Source organism: Mustela erminea, chromosome 1, assembly GCF_009829155.1.
Source record: "Mustela erminea isolate mMusErm1 chromosome 1, mMusErm1.Pri, whole genome shotgun sequence".
In the NCBI taxonomy this organism is placed as follows: domain Eukaryota; kingdom Metazoa; phylum Chordata; class Mammalia; order Carnivora; family Mustelidae; genus Mustela; species Mustela erminea.
This window is the reverse complement of record NC_045614.1, coordinates 25,703,958-25,716,147: the sequence shown is the minus strand read 5'-3', so window position 1 is coordinate 25,716,147 and position 12,190 is coordinate 25,703,958. Positions and strand designations below refer to the sequence as shown.

The 12,190-nt window shown below is 45.1% G+C and overlaps 1 protein-coding gene across 8 annotated transcripts in view; it reads left to right on the top strand.

The window, feature by feature from the left end:
• Positions 1-12,190, top strand: part of ARHGEF3 (Rho guanine nucleotide exchange factor 3) — a 324,108-nt gene that overhangs the window by 130,058 nt on the left and 181,860 nt on the right. The window lies entirely within an intron of this gene.

The following is a 12,190-nucleotide window of genomic DNA, read 5'->3' as shown; positions in this document are numbered from 1 at the left end:
CCGGCTTGGCCATAGGAGGAGATAAAAACATTTTTACCTGTGGTTGGTTGTGTTTATTTAAACAATCTCATGCAACTATTGTTGCTTACAGTCACGGGGCTTATTTCTGCTGCCCCTGGCAGTGTTTATGTTGGCAGTGGTGAGGAGATGCTATCAGCAATTCATTGTGTACTGTTTGCATAATGGACAGGGCAGCCAGCTCCAGCCAGTTTTTTTAAAAAAATGTATCGGATTAGTTGAATGATTCTATTAAGGGGCCTGTCTGGTTGGGAAGTTGCAGTCTGTGCTCAAGTTGATGTCGTGCTCAAGTAGCTGAGGTGCCCCCAGCCACAACTGATAGGCTGGGTTAGCAGGTTACCCGGTTTCTAGAACATGACTGCACCTGCAGTGGGCTGGTCAGCCACACTGCCGAATGGGGGACAGGCATCTGTAATTGAGAACACTGACAAGGCAAGATGCTCAACTATGTTGTCCTTTGATGCCTCAGGTCCTTTGCACCTCAGAGGATCCAGTGCTATTTCAGAAATGTCAGCCAAGGGAAGATCTGCTGGATTTTCCTTACTAGCATCTGAACAAAGTTTTCCTTCAAGAACAGTCATCCTGTTCACCACCAACAAGATAACTTGGAGACAAGAACTTTAAAGATATCTAGGGCTTGAGTTTACTTTTTTGCTCCTAGGGTGAAATCATCGCTAGGCACCATGACTATAGAAACACAGAAAGTATGATTTTTTTTGTTTGTTTGTTTTTGTTTTTGTTTTTGTTTTCTGCAGCCACTCAGTGTCTCCTAGCAAAGGTTCTCAAAGCGGCAGCAGCAGCAATAGCACCTGGGAGCGCAGCAGAAATGCAGACTCCTAGGCCCCACCCCAGACCTCAGAATCTGCATTTTATCAAGATCCTCAGCTGATGTGTGGCCCATGAGGGTTTGAGAAATGCTTTGATTCCTAGGGCCGTCTACATTCAGCTTGCAGATACCATCAGCTGCAGTAGAGGTTTCCTGGGCATGTCTTTGGTCAGGATTCAGGGTGATGGAAATTGACATGCAGTTTGTCCTCTGTTTCTTTCTTTCTTTCTTTTTTAAGATTTTATTTATTTATTTGACAGACAGAGATCACAAGTAGGCAGAGAGGCAGGCAGAGAGAGAGAGGAGGAAGCAGGCTTCCTGCTGAGCAGAGAGGTCGATGCGGGACTCAATTCCTGGACCCTGGGATCACAATCTGAGCTGAAGGTGGAGGCTTTAACCCACTGAGCCACCCAGGCGCCCTTGTCCTCTGTTTCTACTAACAGAAAGTAGAGCCACAGTGAAATCCAGTGAACCCATCCCTGGGACCCTAGCCACTTAGTACAAATCCTTCTGTGATTCAGACATAGTAAAAAGAGGCCAGAGGCAGGGTTGAAAATTCTGGCATCACCACTTGCCTTGCTATCCCCTCCTTCCACACCTGGGAGTACCCACATCATAGCATAGAAAGGTCTTCCCAGAACTCCTTCTCTTATGCAGTACTGTATTATTTTTTTTTTCTCAGAATGTGCCTTTTGCTGATCTAGTAGGTGTCCTGTGTCGTCCTGGGGAGCAGAGTCACCACAACTGGACATGCGACTAATGGACAAGATAGCCCACCTCTGGGCACTGAGGCCCATGCGTTATGTAATGCATTTCCTGCCTTTAATTATTTACCGGTCTTGCCCTGCCTGTTCACTGTCGGGGCTGCTGTTTGCTTTGTTCTGCAGTGAAGGAATGGACCTCTCTGGGGTTTAAATCCCGCTCAACCCTGGCCACTTCACGGCATGGTTTTTCCTCAGGTGGCTGTCTCTGGGGGCAGAGGCATATTCTCCAAACCCCACTGTGGCCCAGTGCGTCAAGTATGTCTTCATAACGAGAGAGGTTTGGGCAGAGGCTAAGCTGATTACAGGTCTCAAGTGAGGCCCTGAGCACATTTCAGATTCGGAATGCAAATCGTTGTCTGCGGTAATTATAGTTTGTGCCTTGGCCCTACTTGGCCCCCGTGGTCATTATCTTGGTGCAGAATAAGCAGCTTTGTGCTTTTCAAGTGGGAGGTAATGAGGGGGAGAGGGATGCTTGAGGGACATTTAAGGGCCCATCCCCAAGTCTGAGTGGGTGTAGAACAGACCCAGATGTGTGTTGGGGTGCCACCATGGACAAACTGTGACCTGTGGGCCAGGAGCTCAACCTCTCTGAGCCTCAGCACCCTCCAGTCTTGGCCTCCAGGAAGGTTGCCCTGGTGATGAGATGGTGATGATGGAATGGACACTCATCGCAGTGCGTGGCACATAGGAGGTGTTGACCAAGGGGGAGATCCATGGTCTACCAGGTGCTATAAGGGCAGGGATCTGGGACAGGCAAATACACACCCTTCTAAAAGGGCAGTTCCCATGCACATATCAGTTACCTCTTCTTCCTGCAAAGGGACTCTGGTGCACCCTTTTCATGCTTCACATGTCAGTAGACTTGACAAGAGCTTCGAGTGCTGGCTTGGGTCAGACTTTCTGCAGGTCACTCTAGCTGTGTGCCCTTTGGTGCTTTGATTAACATCTCTGAGCCGTGGGTTTTATTGTTTGTAAAATGGACATTATAATTGTTTGTGATTCACAGTGTTGTTGGGGAGATGATCTGTGAAAAATGCCTGTGAAGTTGAGCACCAGGGCTTGGCTCCAAATATGAAGGGGGTACTTTTGTTGTCCCCTTTGCAGAGACAAGGAAATGAAGGTGTTAAGGGCTACATGACTCTCTCAAGCCTATGGCCCAGATGTGGTGGGGCCTGAACTCTGGCTCAGCACATTGCCTGGTTCCATATTAGTGTCACTGTCACTCTGCCTCGAGGTGTTCAGAAATCACTACCCAAAGACGGCCCAGCCATCTGCTCCTGGGCCTCCGCTTCTCAGATCCCTCATTTTTATTGACAATTTTTCTTTAAAAAAAAAATTATTTATTTTAGAGATGGAGAGAGAGTGGCATTGGGGGGAGGAGCAGAGGTTGAGAGAAAAAAACCCTCAAGCAGATTCCCTGCTGAGCATGGAGCCCGGCATGGGATTCGCTCTTATGACCCCAAGATCATGCCTGAGCGGAAAGCAAGAAGCGGATGCTTTGTGGACTGAGCCACCCAGGTGTCCGGACAAATCCTCTCTTCAACTGGGTTAAAGTAGACCATAGTACTATTATTATATTACTCTATTATACAGTGTTATTTATAATATGTTATATAATATTAAAATAGAAATTTATATAGCCTTGGGTGGTGGGTGCTCTTTTAAAAATTTTTTTTTTTATTACTAACATATTGTATTATTAGCTCCAGAGTACAGGTCTGTGAATCGTCAGGTTTACACACTTCACAGCACTCACCATAGCACATACCTTCCCCAAGGTCCATAACCCACCACCCTCTCCCAACACCCCTCCCCCCAGCAACCCTCAGTTTGTTTTGTGAGATCAAGAGTCTCTTATGGCTTGTCTCCCTCCTGATCCCATCTTGTTTCATTTATTCCCTCCCTACCTCCCAGCCCCCCCACGTTGCCTCTCAACTTCCTCATATCAGGGAGATCATATGATAATTGTCTTTCTCCCATTGACTTATTTCGCTAAGCATGATAGTTCCATCCACATCGTTGCAAATGGCAAGATTTCGTTTCTTTTGATGGCTGCAGAGTATTCCATTGTATATATACACCACATCTTCTTTCTCCATTCATCTGTTGATGGACGTCTAGGTTCTTTCCATAGTTTGGCTATTGTGGACATTGCTGCTATAAACATTTGGGTGCAGGTGCCCCTTCAGATCACTACATTTGTATCTTTAGCATAAATACCCAGTAGTGCGATTGCTGCGTCATAGGGTGGCTTATTTTCAACTTCTTGAGGAACCTCCATGCTGTTTTCCAGAGTGGTTGCACGAGCTTGCATTCCCTGTGATGGTTGTCTTACTCTTACCCCCATTTAACAGATGATAAAATGGAGGTAAAGAAAAGTCAGTAGCCAGAGGTCACATGGTAAGCATAGCACTAGGATTTGAATTCAGGTTGTTTGGCTCAGACATCCTGTTCCTAACCCCCAAGTTAAACTGCTTGCCTTGATTTCCAGTCTACTTTCCAGATGTTGCACCCTTGCCACCTTGGTGGGCCTCAGGGTTTCCAGACCTCCTTAGCTCCAAACTTAGCAGACTGCTTCCTAGGGCCTGTCACTGTGTGCTTGGTCACACCTCACCCCAGAGGGTGGTTCTGGGGACTCCTCTCAACAGCGCCCAGGTGCTCATTCAACACAGGAGGCGATTTGTGCCTCAACCTTGTACATTCTTAAAAAAATAAAAATCAGCCTTTCATTTTAATGACACAACCCAGGGGTAAGGTTCCTGTTATCACATGGGAGGAGTCTGGCCAGAGATGACTGGAGTTGTAAAGTCAAGTAGCAGGGGAATTCCTTCTTTGCTCCATAAATTACTGATCCGAGAGCTCTGTGTAATTTCACATTATGGGAGAGAATGGCTGTGCTTAACTCCTGCTGGGAGAGGAAATTTGTCTCACTTCTCATTTAGCAAGGAGAGGGAGTTGGGAAGCATAGAAGTGGAATTTTGTTATTGTTGTTAAATTCCTGGCTTTTAGCTAATATATTTATGTATATGTACTTTAACATGGGAAATATCGCCCATATTAGATAGTCATGGCCACTATTCTTGACAAAAAGAATTCTATCTGATCGTGTATCTGTTCTTATTGAAAATCTTTCTCTCATTCTCCATTTTCAATAGGGAGGAGTTGGAATTTCTCCCTTGGTTGCAACCTTCTCTTCTCCCAGCTTAACCACCCCATGCTTCCCATGACCCTTTGAACATCTCCCCACCTCTCCCCTTCACTGTGGCTCCCCTCCCTTCAGCCTAGCAAAACGCTACCCAACCTTAACGACCTGCTCAAATGACTCTTCTCCTAGTGGGACCTGAGTATTGCCCCCGCCTGTTTCCTCAGTGTTCCTGGTGTTCCAAGGCCATGGAACATGACAGGATGAGCAGCAAACATTTTTTGCAGGTCTGCATTCCCTCTGGCCCTTGAGGTTTTGGTTTTCTGTTTTTTGTGGTTTTTTTGTATGCCCAACACTTTGAACGCTGAGCTGGGCACTTTTCTGTGAATGAAGGACCCCTGCTCCCTCTTTACACAGGCCCGGCTGCATTTCTTTCTTCAGCAGGGTCTGTGGATAATAGAGAGAATTCCAGGTAATAGGGCTGGAACGCCAGGCTGTCAGCTCCGTGAGTGTGGGATCTGCCCTCTTGCTCCAGAGTCTGCACTGTGGTTAATGCTTATTTAGTCGCTGTCAGACAGTTGCCTGAATGAGCACCATGGTAAGGAGCCCGTGTTGCAGACCTGGATTCAGACTTCTATTCCATCACTGCCGAGCTTGGACAACAGGGTGTCAAGATAGGGGATGAGATGATGAGGTGGGGTGTGTGATCCTTTAGGCAGCTTGGTCAGGGAAGGCTTCCTGTAAGCTGGGACCAAACTGTGAGAGAGATGCTGCTGTAACATGAAGATCTGGAGGAAAGGATTTTCTGGAGAGCAAGTGCTAAGGCCCTGGGAGCAGGAAAGAGCTTAATGAGGAATAGAAAGTTTGACTAGAGCTTGGGAGTTGGCAGGAGAGTAGAATGAGATAAGGGCTTAGGAGGGAGACAGGGGCCAATTGATGCAGGGCTCTGTGGACCAAGGGACAGTGTTTGGATTGAATTTGTGAAATGTGAAAGAAGCCATTCAGTCCTTGTGCTCAGAATCAGTCTGCGGGATCAGGTTCTGGACCGCTTCAGCTTTAGCCTGTCCTGTGTTCTGTGGGTATGAGCTAACCTCTAGCAGTAAAACCCAGTTCTGATTGATTTAAGCAGAAGAGAAATTTATTACAGGATATAGGAAGCTCAGAGAATTTCGGAAGGGTTAGGGAACCCGGAACTACCTCAGATTACACCACTAAACATTTCCTACAAGCACACTTGCTGCCACTGCTGCGCGGGTGTAGGTAGCACGGGTTGTGCCAAGTAATGTGGCTGCTCAGTTACCCTCGTTGCTGCCTCTGTGAGCTGCTGCCACCGCACCCCGCCTCCAAGAATAGCATCTGCAGTGTTCCTGCTCTTTGCATGCCAGCTTTTGATGCCACATCTGGGGTGGGATTATCTGATTGGTTGAGCCTAGTTCATGCTCTCCTGCCCCAGCCACAAGGGAGGCTGGGAGAGAAAGTGTGTGGTATCCTCCTTAAACCCAGGAAGACAGCTGAACTGCAGAGTATCCAGAGGGTTAAATGTCCCTCACAGAGACACGTGGAGCAGGTGACTCATGGGGTCCCTTGGCCTCAACAGCTCTCCCCAATAGGTGGTAGCACTTTAAGAAAGAAAGAGCAGACTGCCTTCCTCTTAGACAATGATTTAAGAAAAATCGTGCTAAATTTGGAAGCAACTATTTCTCGGTCTGTTGAGAGGCTAAGAACTTTTTTTTTTTTTTTAAATTAGTTTAGTTCGTGCAGGTGTGTGGGGTAGCATGCTTCCTCCATGTTTATCACAGATTTGCATTCCTGTTGGAAATGCCTTAGCCATTGTCCATCCTTATAATTGCTTCTCGTTAGGGCCACGTGGGGCTTATTGTCCAAGATTTTGCTGCGAGGTTTATTGTTTATCTTATACGGTCTCCAGGAAGCTGCAGGCGGAAATCCCTGAGCCTTACCAGGAAGTCTGACTTAAAGGGACAGCTTCCCCGGCAGAGCACTAACTGGGAGACGGCTCCGAGCTTCCAACCAGAATCCACTTCCCTCTCTCTGGTGGCAGCTGGAAGCCTTTTCTGAGAATCCCGCCCTCCGCTTGGTTTGCTGGTTTCCAGTGTTGGGTTGGTTCCCTTCTGATTCTGATTTAAGAAAAAAGTGGCCATATTTGCTCTTTGAGTACACATGGATACACACCAACCAAAATAAAAGAAAAAACCACTTTCGCTGTGGTAAATGGGAGTGGGGGGGCGCCTGGGTGGCTCAGTTGGTTAAGCATCTGACTTTTTATTTTGCCTCAGGTCATGATATCAGAGTTGTGAGTTCGAGCCCCGTGCTAGGCTCTGTGCTGGGCGTGGAGCCTGCCCAAGATTTTCTCTCCCTTTCTCTCAGCCCTACTCCCACTTCGCCTTCCCTGTCTTAAAAAAAAAAAAAAAAAAAAAAAAATAAAATAGAACTCAAGCTTTAACTACCTTCATATTTTTATTTTCCCTATTGGAAGGAAGAAGGGAAATGGGAAATTGCAAACTTCCATTGTCTTCTTCTTATTAGCTATCTAGTTGACAGCTCTCATTCAAATCAGGATAAAAATCAAATTAGCTCAGATTTAGTACCAACTTTTCAACAAGAGGAACATTTTCTGTTTGGGGAAAAAAAAAAAACCCAAGAAGTTATTACTGGCTTTTTTTTTAAAATTATCTTTTAAAAAATATTTTATTATGAAAAAATTTAAACGTAGGCAAAAATAGAAAGAATAGTATAATGACCCCAGTGTTTCCATTGTCTGCAGTTCTGCTTTGAAACACATGTATCATTTAGATTCCTATAGACCTCTCTACAACCCTGTGAGGGATAATGGAGTCATTATTCCTGTTTTACAGATGAGGAAACTAAGGGTCAGGGGAGTTAAGGGAGTTACCAGGTCTTCAACTAGTAAATGGCAAAACCAGAGAACACAAAGCTATTCTGTCAATTGACTGGTCATCATTTCAGCCAGCCAGTTGTTCCCAGAAATTATCTTCAAGGAGATATCTGGATTCAAAATAAGGATGAGGAACTATTTTGTAAAAATGATTTCTGCCTTTGTTATGTATTTCTAACTCAGAAATTCAGTTTGGCAAGGGTTGTTCTTTGAAAAGAGCGAATTACTGTTTAAAACCCCCCTGAGATATTCAGGTGCTAGGAACACCAGCCCCCACTTCATATTCACATTTTCCACTTCTAATCAATTTTGACAGTATAATGGCCAAATAGTAACTCTCATTTCCAAGTAAGGAAGCTCTCTGGCTGGTAGATATCAGCTAATCAGTTTTTAAACCTTTCCTTTTCCTAAGAAGTGGGCAGAGGTCAGCAACCCACTGGAGTTTCTCTCTGAACTGACAGTGGAACAAAGAGACGGTCCTTTGAAAAAACTGTACTCAGGGTGTCCATGTTTCTGAGCACTAAATCGAATGGACTTATTTGCTAATACCCCCGTCTGCTCCTTGTGGAAATGCTTCAGGCCACCCTTGCTTGTGTTCATGAAGGAGGGGGAACCCCTAGGGTGCTGCTTCTTCACCACGCACACTGGAAGGCAGCTTCCCCTATTTCTGATTCGCTTTTTAAAATAGCTGTCTGGGTGTCGGTTGCCAAAATAATGTGAGGAATTTGATTATAAAAGTTCAGGTCTGTTTAGAGAGAAAAAATACAGTGCTCAAGCAGTTGCTGGTAACAAAACCAGCAAGATAAGCACTCAAGATTAGCCGTGATTAGCAATCTGCTGAGACTTCCATGTTTGAGTCTCATTTATTTTTAGTTCTTGTGTTGAAACCATAGATGAAGACTTTTCTATTTATTCATTCTTGACCTTGGGCAGCCAGGTTTGCTCCCACATTCTTCTCATCATTTTGTAATCTCGTTGAGCTGGGATATTAAGCAGAGCTCTAGAAGAGCATCAACATTTTCAAATGCTCCAAGTCTCTTGAGTTAAACTGTCTTGAGTACAAGCAGCCCAGCCTGGGACAGGGTCTGGACCACCCCCCTCCCCTTTGTTGGTGATTCATGGTGAAGGGGGCAGAGTGGTTGTTCAAGTTTTGCACTGGATTAACCACACTTCCAGCACTGGGGAATAGATATGAAGACATTTGATAAGAATGCATGACCACAGGTAACTCCCAGGCTCAAAATATTTTGAAGCCTTTTTTATTTCTCACTGACTTGCCATGCACGATGTAACATCAGTGTCAACCTAGTAACATCAATGAGTAGACCTGTACCTCCCCTCTCCACTGCAACATACATTTTTGTTTTTTCTTAGTCTTACTTGAATTTTTTTTTTAAGATTTTTATTTATTTATTTGAAGACAGAGATCACAAGTAGGCAGAGAGGCAGGCAGAGAGAGAGGAGGAAGCAGGCCCCCGCTGAGCAGAGAGCCTGATGCGAGGCTTGATCCCGGGACCCTGGGATCATGACCTGAGCTGAAGGCAGAGGCTTTAACCCACTGAGCCACCCAGGCGCCCCTAGTCTTACTTGAATTTGACAGTAGCATCCCAAACCTAAGATTTATGAAGCAATGATTTTTCTGATATTAGGATCTTGGTTAAATCGATATGCAGTATACTATTTTAATTTGGTCCCTGCAGCTATGAGATTGTTTCATTGCCTAGTTTTCAATTTGGTTTGTGGGATTATTTTAAAATGTGAAGTATCATGGGCATCTAGGTGGGTCAGTCAGTTAAGCGTCCGACTCTTGATTTCAGCTCAGGTCACCATCTCAGGATGGTGGGATCGAGCCTCACATTGTCTCCATGCTCAGCCAGGAGTCTGCTTGAGAGTTCTCTCTCTCTCCCCTTCTCCCTCTGCTCCTCCCCTCATGTGTGTTATTTCTCTCTCTCTCTCTCTTTTTAAAAAAGATTTGTTTTTTTTTATTTGAGAGAGAGAAAGAGAGAGCACAAGAACAGGGTTAGGGGCAGAGGGAGAAGCAGACTGCCCCCTGAGCAGGGGGTCTGATGTGGGTCTCTATCCTCAGATTCCAGAATATGACCTGAGCCAAAGACAGACACTTAACTGCCTGAACTAGCCAGGTGTTCCCTGCTTTCTCTCTTTAACAAAATAAAATAAGAAAATAAAAATGTAAGGCATCAATGGAATATGGTCAAAGACCGTGAAATTCCCGGCTATCCCTGAGCTTTTGTGAAATCTGTGGCTTCTTGGGTACAAATAGGGAAGAGATTGAGGAACCAGAATAAAATTCACATGGAGAAAACCACCGTTAGTCACCAACTTTTAATGAAGAATTCTACTAAATCTCACCATTTTGTCTTATGTACATGAAATTACCACAACCCAGAGGAATATGTTTCTTATAATATTTTTGGTGAGAAAACGGCTTGAAACTTCTCAACAGAAAATTCGGTGGAATACATAGAATAACAGTGCAGGAAACACATCCGTGTGAGTCGCAGGGCCAGAAGGAAGCATGTGGTGGCACGGTAGCTGGGTCCACATTTTGGTACTGGTGTCTTCTGCATACAACAAGAATTTGCTAGTAATGTGGTTATTTAACCAGATGTGGGGAAACGGGGGCCAGTTTTTGCATTATAGGTGCCTTATGGGTATTTCCCCATTATAAATATATAGTGATTCAGCTCCACACACTTAGAGAAAAATATTATACCCTGAGAACCTACGCCCCCAGAATTTCATAGGTTTTTTTTTTTTTTTTTTTCTTTTTAACGTTTCACTCTGATCTATGGAGGATTTATTTTGGACAGTGTGAAGTAGGGCTTTTAAAGGAGGCTTTCCTTTCCAAGAAATGAATTATCCCATTTGTTAGTGATTCTTCTCTCCTCCTGTGGTTTGCAGTCCAACATTTGCCATATGTCAAGTTCCAGAATATTCTGGGGCAGGTTTCTGGAGGTCTGCTCCAGGGGCCATATGGCTGCACTAGGGGCTTGGAAGTCAGCCCACCCAGGCCCCAGGCCTGACCCTGCCACCTCTAGGCCCTCTTGGGCAGGCTCCTGCCACCTGTTTAAGCCTCCATTTAAAAAAAAAAAAATGTATACAGTAGTGATAACGATGAGGCTTATCTCAAGATACTTGTGAAGGTCAAGTAAAAAACTGCATGGCAACTTCCATTAAAACATCAAAAATCTGCAGTCACCGTTAATGGTTTTAGTAACTGTGGCTTAAAAAAAAAAAAAAGATTTTATTTATTCATTTGACAGAGAGAGGGAACACAAGCAGGGAGAGTGGGAGAGGGAGAAGTAGGCTTCCCGCAGAGCAGGGAACCTGATGCAGGGCTCGATCCCGGGGCAGACGCCCAACTGACTGAGCCACCCAGGCAACCCTAACTGTGGCTTTGGATGTTTTAATATCTGCACACAGATGCACTTTCATCATGAATGATGTTCTCAGCGGTGGCAGAGTTCAGATTTCAAGAGCTTCTGTCCTGTTGACAGACAGTTCACAGGCTAGGGGCTGACATAACAGGTTCCTCCATCCTGTGGGATGCTCCGCCACATGTATGTATACACATGTATGATGTAGGAGGAGCCTCTGGATGCCGAGTGAAAAGAGCAAGTGGTAGAATACTGTTGCCATTCCATTTTTGAAAAACAGAAATAAAAAAATAAAATGTTGTACATAGCAACCTGTGCACACTGAGACAGAAGGAAATGTCTAGAAGGATTGCCAAACCGGTGGCCCTTGGGTTGTATCCAGGCAGCATCTGTGTTTTGTGTGGCCTGTTTAGCACTTTTCAAAATGGTGGATTTGTTGCCAGCATTTAAACGTTGTGAGATTTTATACATATAACCTGGGATTTGCAGCTTCTCTTGAAAAACTGGAATGTCTGGTAACCCTGGGCCAGTAGTCCCTTGGGACCCCCATAAGCTCTGGGGGCTCACCCAGGCTTTTCTTTTAGGTACCTGTCCTTGGCCTTGAAAGCACTTGGGTTTATAACCCCTTCATCTACAGCTGGCTTTAACATGGGTGCCTCTGGCAAATGGGATTGGGCTGGAGAAAAAAGCAGGGCCTTTGGGAAGACTCACTTATTACACTATATACTTCTGTATGATTTGTGTTATAATGACACCATGTTACTTTTAAAATAGAAAAATTTGTAGAAAAACCTATTTGAGTACTTGGTTGTATCCTAGGTGTCCTGTAGAGAAGACCCACATTCCTATACCTTTATAAACTTTCATTATGAAGCTAAAAATGAATGTGAACTCTGCGTGGCAGGAGCCTCTTATTACTGAAATGTTCCTTCAAGATGCCCTCTACATGGACCATTTTTGTTCCTGGAGTTCTTGCTTCGGTCAAAGCAGGGATGTCAGGGGAGATGACCATGCCCTGTTCCTTCCTTCCTTTTCTCCTGCAGGGGGTATCTGCTGGCTCTCCTGCCCGTGCCCCCTCTTCACTGCTCCCTGCCCTGGGACCCACTCAATTTCACCTCTTCCACGAAG